The following is an 11,517-nucleotide window of genomic DNA, read 5'->3' on the forward strand; positions in this document are numbered from 1 at the left end:
CAAAATGCACCCCTTTGTTTCTTAAAGAAATTTTACCATGATATTATGAGAATATCTTATTCTATGTATTACAACTCACCTATCATGTTTTTGGATTGTGTATAATATTGTTCATTTGGATGCATTTTAAAATGTAAGCATTGTCTATTATTTAATTACGTTTACACGTCATATTATCCCGTTAAATTTATCTCCCATTTCCCATAATTATATTGAGGAAAGAGTGCATGTATTTAAATGGAACACGAATCGCCTTACTGAGTTCTTAGTGAAGGTTACCTTCCTTCATCTTAATTTCTTGCGTCCAAATTTGATATTCATGCATATTTTACTACAAAATATATCAATTATTCATTTGACAGTGCTTGTAAAGTTATTAATATAGAGTAATTTAATAGGTCCTATACAATATTAACGAAAATAGGGTCATTTTTCCTGCAGTGGTCGCACGCGATGCCATTTGACTATGAGGTCAGGGTCAAGATCGCTATCATTTCAGCCAGCCTTCGCACAAAAGAATTACAAATAAAAAGTAGAATTTGGCCCTCAATGAATTGGCATATGATCCGGCTGCCTTCATTCCTCTCTCTACCGCATATTAAAGTTTGAGACAGTGGAGCGTGTGGGCAGGCAGAGTAGCAAGTACCTCCCCCCTCCCTTGTGGATGTTTGGTTCCTGTTAGCTCTCCGGTCATTCTCTGTCTTTGCCTCCCTTTACTCTTCAGGTGTGTCCATGGGTTATGCTTCCGCATGAATCTGACGAATGAAAGAGAGAGTGTAAGCTGGCACTAGGTGGTTCTGAGGGCTGTACTGATTTCCTTGCCTAAAATGAGTTCTTCTGGCCTGAGATTTAAATGAATACTAGTGTATGATTCTTTCAGTGAGCCATGGCTCTGTATGTCTCGCCCTCAGCGCAAGTCCGGCCCCCCGCTAATGCCCATTGTTCCTATAAAGAACCGTGTATGTGTTGTCTCACTGATCCGCGAGTGCACCACTCAGCCCTGTCTGCTGCAAATCAGTTCAATCGTGTGCAGTGAGCTCGCCATTGCTGCGATTCGATTCACTCGGACATTTGAATGAATAGAAATACTGCTTCGAATCATACACTCAGTATCCAACAGAAGGCCTGTAGAAGTAAGGTGATTCTGTAGTAAATTGTTTCGCAAATATGTATATGTTGCCACATTTAAACATGGGTATGTTTTGGGGCCATGGGTCTACCTGGCATTAGCGTCATCAGTTTCCCGACACCATTGTAACAATGGTAACCACTGTTCGTCTGTGTACACTCGGTCAGTAGCGTCATCTTCTCACTGTGCGCTTTCTTCCTGTAACTAAGAGCTTGAGAAACTCTCGTATTAAGTGAACCGCGTCGTAATCCTCAGGCCAGAATAAAAATCCTTCAATTTGCTGGAAAATGAACCCGCGGCCTAGAAATACGAGAGAGGCACGCTACTTCTGCGCCCCCACCGGTCTTTCTAATAATAATAATAATAATAATAATAATAATAATAATAATAATAATAATAATAATAATAATGTGTTTGTATGTTCAGTCTTCAGCCCTAAGGCTGGTTGGATCCTCTACAGCTCCGCCATCTGATATCATAGATGACCTAGGAATCACTGAAAAGGCGTACTAGGGAAATGAGGAGTGAGGTAATTTCCCGTTGCTTTCCTCACTGAGCCAGAAAATGCTTTTACATAACAGTCTGACAAGCCCACTGAAATGCATGCACCAACCGACGCCATGAGTGACATTTTCACGCCATTTATAACAGGGACTGGCTGTATAAGGAATGGCATTGCTAGCATCGCTCATACCCCAGTCACTTTCACATTGGCAAAGCCAAGGATAAGACTGAGACGGGTCAATGAAAGTAACAAAATTGCTCTAGCCCAAACCAGAAGACATAGTGCACTGTAAACACTAGGTCCTGCCAGCAAAGGCATTAATAATAATAATAATAATAATAATAATAATAATAATAATTTATTATAATTATCAGGTCTAGAATATCTTTCATTTTCTCATTCATGAGTCTTGCCATTCTTTTATAAATACAGTAATTTTTTTTTCAATTTATCGGAACTCTTCATCTTCACTGTGCATCACCTGTAACCCGTGGAAGCCGTAAGAGGCTACTAAGAGGGGAACAACCAATTAATTTTTACTCGCTCTCTCACCTTCTAAGCCCAAAATCATCTACGATTTTCCGTGTAAGAGTACGACATTCTTCCTAAACCGTGTATATTTTGTGTAGTCAACGTTTTCCAGAAATACAATATTATGAACAAACTATTAAAAACCTTAATTTCTTTACAGTCGCAAATACAGTGCTGTACATAATACAATAAAAACTGTCTCCATAAGTTATTATATTAACATTTTCTGGAATATACTGTATCTATTAAACTTGATCTTCTCATGTTCAAAATATTTTGAGAATCACTGCGATTAAAAAACTTTGGGAGCTTCCTGTAATTGTATGAAAGCGAATTTATTTGTTCCGTTTCCGAAACCTACGCCTGCAGCTAACATCATATTGCATTCTCTACACACTTCAATTGAACACGCGCTGCGTTGCTATCCACTTGTTGAGTTGTTACGTGCTTCGCGTGGGAGCTCAACCTCATCATAGTTATTGTAAAATAGTAAACATTTTTGCTTCTGAGAGAACAAACAAGCACAATTTCTCTCGGCCTCAAATCCTTATTAATAATTTTTATTCGTATGTCATTGACGGCCCCATACTTTTCGCAACGCAGATTTATTCAACTGTCGAAACTAAAAGCATTGATTTATTTAGATATTTTTTTCCACTTCGGGATAAAAATGATTATGGCATTTTAATGATCATATCAGTAACATTTTCATCAGTAACAAGTTCATTTTGTAGATTTTTGTACGACTTTTCATGGAATGTCTGGTATGTTCGATATCTTTGCTTTCTTTGGCACGTGCAGAATTCTTTGCATGTATACTATGGACCGAAGGTGGGTAATATTATCATTTTACATCCTACCTTGCGCAGAATTCAAACTAATACACCTGGCCTCCTATTCACAGTAGACTAATAAAATTTTGAACACATACATGTAGAGTGTTCTTAACTGGTATTATACATTTTAAAAGTCCTAATGGAATTAGTTCACTTGCAATGGATGTTTTTAAATACGTCAATTTCGTGTTTCCATCTCTTCACGTGCACCTTTCTCAGCAACTGCTTGAGATAGAGTTATGATTTTTAATATGAACTTTTGAATCCAGGCTCAAGGAGGTGAACAATATTTGATATCATTTAAAATTGAACTATTTCATTTATTCAAATTAATATTAACAAAAATTTGCAAAATGAATTAGGTAAGTAGAGAAAAAGTTTTTCTTAATAATATGTCATTTTAATTTTTAGTTTGTTTAGCAGATCACATATTATATCATATCCAATCTAAAAGTTTAGCACACGTACGTTTGTAATTTTATGAGAAAAATTTTGCTAAAAAGAAGCAAGCGTGAAACGAAATTAATTTTATGTGTTTTAAAAATAAAATCCATTGCAGGTGAATTAACTGCATTAAGATTTTTAAAAATGTATAATAACAGTTAAGAACACTTCACATGTATGTGGAGAAAATTTCATTAGTCTATTGTGAATAGGAGCTCAGCTGTATTACTTTGAATTCTGGACAAAGCAGGATGCAAAATGATAATGATTATCTACCTTCTGCCCTTATGTTCATTGGTCTAAAACGACAGGTCCTTCGCAGAAGTAGATTTTCAGTCCCAACTACCGATGGGTCCACAACCTGTCTGCTTGATGTGTTCAGCAGGATAATCTATTCTAAACGCGGAAGCCACGAGTTACGATATCAAGAAATATATATATATATATATATATATATATATATATATATATATATATATATATATAAACAGCGTAATTTCGTTTCGTGCAGTACCATTACAATCGACTATAAGTCGCACAACGCTTTCTAGTACCCTCGACGACATGAAGAGTGTGACACTTTCACTTGCATCGAGTGAGTGGCTGTATGGTTTGTGTCACATAGCCGTAAGCTTGCATTCGGAAGACAGTAGGTTCGAAGAACACAGAAGATGGATTTCCGTAGTTTTCCATTTTCACACCAGGTGAATTAATTAAGGCTACCCTCGCTCCCTTTCCTATTATGCACTTTCTTGTCCCATCTTCGTCACAAGTGCTATCTGCGTCGGTGCAAAGTAATGCAAATTGTTAAAATTAAAAGGAAGAAACTTTCACTTGCCACCCTATTCCCTTCCACAGGTTCATGCATGGTATTTGGAAATGCGTAAATTAACCCTCTATGGAACTCCGCAAAAAGAAACCAATTTCTTCTTCTTATCCGCTATATTAACGGCCTTTCTACCAACCTGTCGTTACTATAACAACCCTGCATTGTTTCCAATATGAACCTGTAGCAATCGTAAAGGCGCAAACACCATTGTCGGCAGTCCTGAAGATGGTTTTCCGTGGTTTCCCATTTTCACACCAGGCAAATTCTGGGGCTGTACCTTAATTAAGGCCACGGCTGCTTCCTTCCCATTCCTAGGCCTTTCCTCTCCCATCGTCGCCATAAGACCTTTCTGTGTCGGTGCGACGTAAAGCAAATAACAAAAAATAAGATGTTTTTCCGTGGATTCCCTTTTCACATTAGGAAAATGCTGAGGATGAACCTTAATTAAAGTCGTGGACGTTGCCTTCCCAGTCCTAGACCTTTCCTATACCATCGTCGACAAAATACTTGAGTCGGCGCGACGCGACATTGAAAAACTGCAGTAACTAAAAGAGAAGCATGAGTAGACTAGCCCGCTGAACAGATAAGGTAGAGAGGTTGCCGACTTTTACTTCTCCGAAACACTTTCCACTTCAGACCTTCCATCTTACGGAGCTGTGTGTATCTAAAACACACGATATAGTCCATGAAAGACCTTGGTCTGTCCAGTCAGATCCCAGAGTACGACATTATGACCTTTATGATATCCTCAGTCGTAACCTAGATGTCTTGGAATCTTACCCAAAAGAAATATTTTGGATACACACGTTACTGCAATGGCCAAAACTATTTCTGAACTTCGAACATTGTGAACATTCTAGAAGATTCATTTTCTTTTGTTTAAACGCTTCACTATCAAGCTACGAAGTTAAATCCAAGTTTGAGTATCATGGAAACGTCGTATTCTTGTGAGCGTTTTCTTCATTACAATTCCGAAAATGTCATTCTAAACATTTGAAGATGTTGGAATCTTAAAATGCATATTACTATTGTTAAACGCTTTACTGAAGTACAAAAATTAGCACTAGAAAATTTGAAATTTCGGGAACTCAGAATTGCATATTCTTGTTGGTAAACGCTTCACAAAAATGTCAAAAATTACACTCGCAAGTGGAAAATTTTGCAGCTTTTATTGCAGCTTTGTTAGCACTTTATTTTGATGTTTCCTAAATTGTGTATATACTGTATTATTCTGAAACGTCAAATTTTTCATCCTTTCAGATGCCAGAATATCCGGGCTGAGTAGCTCGAGCACTATAGCGTTGGCCTTCTGAGCTCAAATTGGTAGGTTCGATCCTGACTCAGTCATTTGGTATTTGAAGCAGCAGCTCAAAAACGTCTGCCTCGTGTCAGTACATTTACCGGCATGTAAAGGAACTTCTACTGGACAAAATTCCACTACCTCGGCATCTCCTAAAACCATAAAAATGTAGTTAGTGGGACGCAAAACAATAACATTATTATTGTCGTTATTACACTCATGTTCATAAAAACAAAACACCTTGAAAGACTAGAGATAGGAAGGTCATATTCACAGGACATATTCACTAGTATGTTCTGCAGAAACGTTTAGCATTTCAGTCACCTACATTCAGTATGTGTCCTGTTGCCTAGTAGGTACTGGGTCCTGCATAGGTATTGATGACTTGTACCACCCGTGATGGCATCGACGCGTATAAAGCGCGAATGGCGTCCCAGGGTATAGCCTTCCATGCTGCATTCACCTGGTTCCACAGTTCATCTTTGGTGGTAGGCATTGGGTCATAGCGCCGCACCCGTCGTTTCACCATATCTCACACAATTTCGATTGGCGACAAGTCCGGTGATCGGGCGGGTCAGAGCAACAGTTTGATATCCTGTGACAACAAGAAGGCATGTGTTCGTGCAGCAACATGTGGTCGCGCATTGTCCTGCTGAAATATGGCGTCTGGGTTGTCGTGCAGAAAGGGTATGGCTACGGGTCGCAGGATGTCATTCACGTAGGTCAAACTGGTCACAGTGCCATGGACGCGCACTAACTGTGATTTGTGGTTGTACCCAATAGCACCCCGCACCATAAGGCACTGGTTTGGCGCTGTATATCTTGTGCGAGTGCAGTCAATGTGATGCCTCTCCTCCTGTCTGCGGCGGACCAAAATGCGGCCATCGTTTTCAAAAAACAGAACTTAGATTCGTCCAAAAACACTATCTGCTGCCCTTCCTGTCCCCAGTGACGTCGTTCCATACACCATTGCAGTCCAACATGTTTATGTATATTATTGAAAGGTAGGCGGAGAAGTGGACGACGCACCGGTACCCAGATCGTAATAAACGGCGACGGACTGTCACTCCTGATAGTGTACGATGTGTTACACTGTTGCGCCAGAGCCGAGGAGGACGCAGATTTGTCCTGCAATGCCATTCGGATGAGGTGTCGATCTTCTTGGGGGTGGTCTGAGTGGCGCGACCAGACCCATCTCGTCGTGTTCTACGCCCTTCTGTGAACCATCATGTACACACCCGTTGCACTGCCGACACACTTCGTCCCACACAAGCAGCAATTTCCCGAATGGATGCATCATGTTCTCTCATGCCAATAATGCGCCCTCTTTCTAACTCATTTGACGGTACGTTCTCGCATATGTCTGCGAGGCGTCCTGCACGTCTGCTCAAGTCACACTGATTCATTAAGTTCGGTTTATAGCGACAACGTGAGCCGCAGGCACAATTTTACCAGTCGGCGGGGGTGCGCCGATATATCGATGAGGAACTTGATCCTGAGGATCGACATGGCTCAAATGCTAATAATTTCTTCAGAAAATACTAGTTCATGTGTCCTGTGAATATGAACTTCCTATCTCTGGTCTTCCAATATGTTGTGGTTTTTATGAACATGGGTGTATTATTATTATTATTATTATTATTATTATTTTTATTGTTATTAAGATCAGAATACTGAATTTCAGTTCTGATTCTCCTCACATTGAGTACTTCCGTATGTAATAATATTTACGATTTTAAATCGCAGTATAGTTCAGATTCTTACCAATAGGGCGTTGGCGTTGCGCAGATGTTTAGGAAAGTTCCTTGTAAGTGCTGGATGATCGCACCACTCCTCCTATTCGTTCTCGGTGAAGTCATTCATCGGAGGGCATGACAAGTCCAGTATGACATTAAAATGAAAATGTCGTAGAGTACAATAGAATCACAGATTCCACTATGAAGGGACACATTTGCAGGCCATCCGAACGGCAGTGTATTCGAGGGCAGTCTCTTGTTCTAATCCGCTAATTCCTATCTCGCCCAGCCACTGTGTTATCTTGTGTCACAGACCCGCGTTCAATAAACACTCTGACGTGTTGCTTAGCAACTGAGCACCAAGCTACACGTCATACTCAACTCGCTTCCATTAATACTGGAAGTGGCGAGGAAGAGCTGATAACAAGTTGGGACTCTATGGACCTCCTCACAGTGGTTCGAGGAACTTCTTCTGAAGAATGTAATTGTTAAAGTTGAACAAGTCAGATGTGAACTGGTGTGTGATGGTTATTGCTGGCCCTGCAGTGATCAAGAGAAGGGATGCACAAAGCAGTATTATTAGATCTTTACGTTTTCTTATCCTAGATGGCCCGCCAACTCCGTACTCTCTTCTTATAAGTGTCCCGCATGCACTAATGATTAATGGTGTTACGGAGTTGTCCGTGGTAGGTAGAGGTGAAAGAAGGTGCTGGGATGAACAGGTCTGAAGCTACGAAATTGAAGTTAATTTAAAATTTAACAAGGTTATATTTTCTTTGCAAAATCAAGAATAACAAGAATGGCAGGTACAGAGTAGCAAAGCAACTATTCGAGAATGTACAATTACAGAGTTACAGGATTTGGGGTCCGAGAGCTAGACACACAATTCTTGAGCAATGAGCCCAACTTTCCTTCTATACAAGGTTCAACAAAGGGGAAGAAAACCCCAATCATGCCTAGGAGCACTTGCTCCCCTTTACACAGTAAAGCCTCCTCGAGGCACGCAAAAACAAATTCTTATTTTGGAAAGAGCAACCCGCTCTCAAAGTTCTAGCCTATCAAAGGCCACACCAAATTCCACCTTCAAGCTGTCCTCCAAGGACATAGACACAGGGGTACAAATACCCAACCTACTGAGGCCTATTAAGTGAAGAAACAGAAATATTACATGGTCTCGACAACACCAACTTGAGGGGAGACACAACTGCACTCCTAATATATTTTACTAAACCCTACTTGGCACTAGGCCGCTTATGCAAGGGCTAATCCCATACTAAAGAGGTGACTTATATAAGAAAATGATTTACATTACATTAGAAGGGAAGAAACGGTTGTGAAAATAAGTTCACCTCAAAGCAATATGAGTGGGAGCTCGAGAGGGTTAAGCACTCTCTATCCCAATTTGTAGTTTAAAAAGATAGAATAGATACCAAGTGTTTTTACATTTTAGGGGAAAGTTACATGGTAAAACGCTTCCGACCTGCCCCGAGAGTTAAACTGCTGAGCTAGCAAGAAAAGAAGTTATTAAACGGCCATTACCTGGTGGTTGAACTGCTGCCCGAAGAAAGAGGCGCTACCCGCCCCCTGCTACATAATTTACACACTGATAGCTGTTACTGAAGTGGCACGGAGACCCGAAAATCAGCAGTTTATATACCCTCGTGGAAAGTTCGAGGCGCTTCAGGAATGAGAACACCCGCCCACAATCATTTATTGGTTAATAACGAAAACCCCTACACTAGATGAAGAAGAAACACATTATTGGTGGAAAATTAATTACAGAAATTCCTGATTGGACAAATTCAAAACAAGGGGAAAGAAAGGGTTAATATTGCCAACTTAAATAAGGACTGAAAGAAATTTAACAAAGAACAAACTTTTGAACCCAAAATTTCTCCAAAAACACAGTTATTTCACTTCGCACTAGGGTGCACCAATGTAGTTCTTCAGTAGTGTCCTCTAGAAGAGAATGTTCACACTTCTTACTACAGGCAAAACAAAAATACATCGAAAATGACACTGTTAAGAACACTTCAAAATTTACAAGTAGTGACATCTTCTGAAAAACTTGAGAATTAGCACTGTAGTTAAAGTTCACTCTTCCTCCAGTAGGAGAGTTTCAACTGGCGCAAATTTTAAATTAGCGGCGCGGAGGTGTACCGCCCGGTACAAATGGGATGTCTAATAACTGATTTTCACAGGGGTATTACGGCCTTCAGGTTATTTATGTCAGAATATGATGACATAACAACCGGATGACCGCTCACTGCATGTTATTCAGCGCTGCCCCTCATATGCGCACTCTTGCGCAAGTAAGTCTCGTTTTCGAACGCGTCGTAGTAGGCTGGTATTTGGCCAGTAGCACTAGAGTTGCTGTCAACATTTCGACACTGGCTGCTGTGTTCAGCAACGATGAATACAAATACATCTGTTCGGAATGCAGCCGAAGCTCACAGACGGTATGCGCAGGAGTTTTCAAAGTGCTGCCTGCCTTCTATACGCGTATTTCACCGAACATATAGAGCTAATGGATCGCTCAAGGCTTATACCACATACAAGCAACTTTCTGGTAGAGTGGAATGTCTGTACGTATATAAATTAATGAGATATTGAACTTTATTTTCTGCATCTTTGGCGTATTTACAAATACATCCTCTTCCATCCCGCTCCTAGCCCTTTCCCATCTTATTGTCACCATAAGACCTATCTGTGTGGGTGCGAAATTCTAAAACGTCTAAAAATAAATAAAATGTTTCACATCCAAAATACAGCACGTTGTAGCGCTCCTTTGTAAACCAGCGATCAGGCATACATTTTATCATTATTGCATGCGGGACACATAAGTAGAAAATACGGGGTTCGAGGGCTACCTGGTATAAATAATTTGAGTAAAAAAGGAAATGGCGTATGGCTTTTAGTACCGGGAGTGTCCGAGTCTCGGCGTGTTAGATTCAGGTTTTCTGATTTGACTCCCGTAGGCGACCTACGCGTCGTGATAAGGATAAAATGATGATGAAGACAACACATGCACCCAGCCCCCATTTCAACGAAATTAACCAATTATGGTTAAAATTCCAAACCCTGCCGGGAATCGAACCCGGGACCTCTGTGACCAAATGTCATCACGCTGACCGTTTAATAATATCAGTCGAGAACTGCAATCACGGTTAAGTATTTTTTGCAAGAGATGTTATGCGGTATAATGTAGTAACTAAATTATAGGATTGTGAGCGACCGCAAAGACCTTCAACACAGTTGTGAGATGCACAGCAGATAATCGCAAACAAGGCGAAAAGACAATTTGTAAGTTTCACTAAGAAGAAAGGTGCTCTCAGTTTTAATCATTCTGTTGATGGTGTAAAAGTACCTTACACTGTAAGTACGTAGCTATTAATATAAAAACGGATCTTCAATGAGGTAATTACATTAACAGATTTGTAAATAAAGATTGTGGACCTCTTCATGTGCTTATGAAGGTAATCAGGGAGAATAGTAAGGACGTAAAGGAGAGGGGGTGTTGGTCACTTGTAAGGCTCCAGTTCGAGTATGGTTCCAGTGTATGGGAACATAAACAAAATGGCTTGATTCAGGAAGTGAAAAAAATCCAAAGTAAACAGTACAATATGTTCTGTATGATCTGTTGTTACGATGATGTTTCACACCTGTGAAGAGTTGCGTGTAAAGGGACGAACTGCTCGACTAAGCGGCAAGTTTCAAACTAACAGTAGAGAGATGGAGAGGAATGGCGGTATTAAACGAATAAGCTTGACTGGAGTTTTAAAGAAGTCGGAAAGGTCAACAAGATAAAATTGGAATTCATTAGTAAAAACTGGAGCAAACTTTCGATATAGGGAGAGGAATTAGGGAATTGAATAGTTTACCAAGGGAGATGTACGGTAAATTCCAACTTCGTTTAAGACAAGAATAATAATTTTTAATGATATTTGCTTTACGTCCCATTAACTACTTTTACTGTTCTCGGAGACGTCGAGGTGCCAGAATTTAGTCCCACAGCAGTTGCCAGAATTTAGTCCCACAGGAGTTGCCAGAATTTAGTCCCACAGAAGTTCTTCTTAGGTGCCAGTAAATCTAACGACACGAGGCTGACGTATCTGAGCACCTTCAAATACCACCGGAATGAGCCAGGATCGAACCTGCCAAGTTGGGGTCAGAAGGCCAGCGCCTCAACCGTCTGAGCCACTCAGCC

Source organism: Anabrus simplex, chromosome 3 (assembly GCF_040414725.1).
Source record: "Anabrus simplex isolate iqAnaSimp1 chromosome 3, ASM4041472v1, whole genome shotgun sequence".
NCBI classification, from domain to species: Eukaryota; Metazoa; Arthropoda; class Insecta; order Orthoptera; family Tettigoniidae; genus Anabrus; species Anabrus simplex.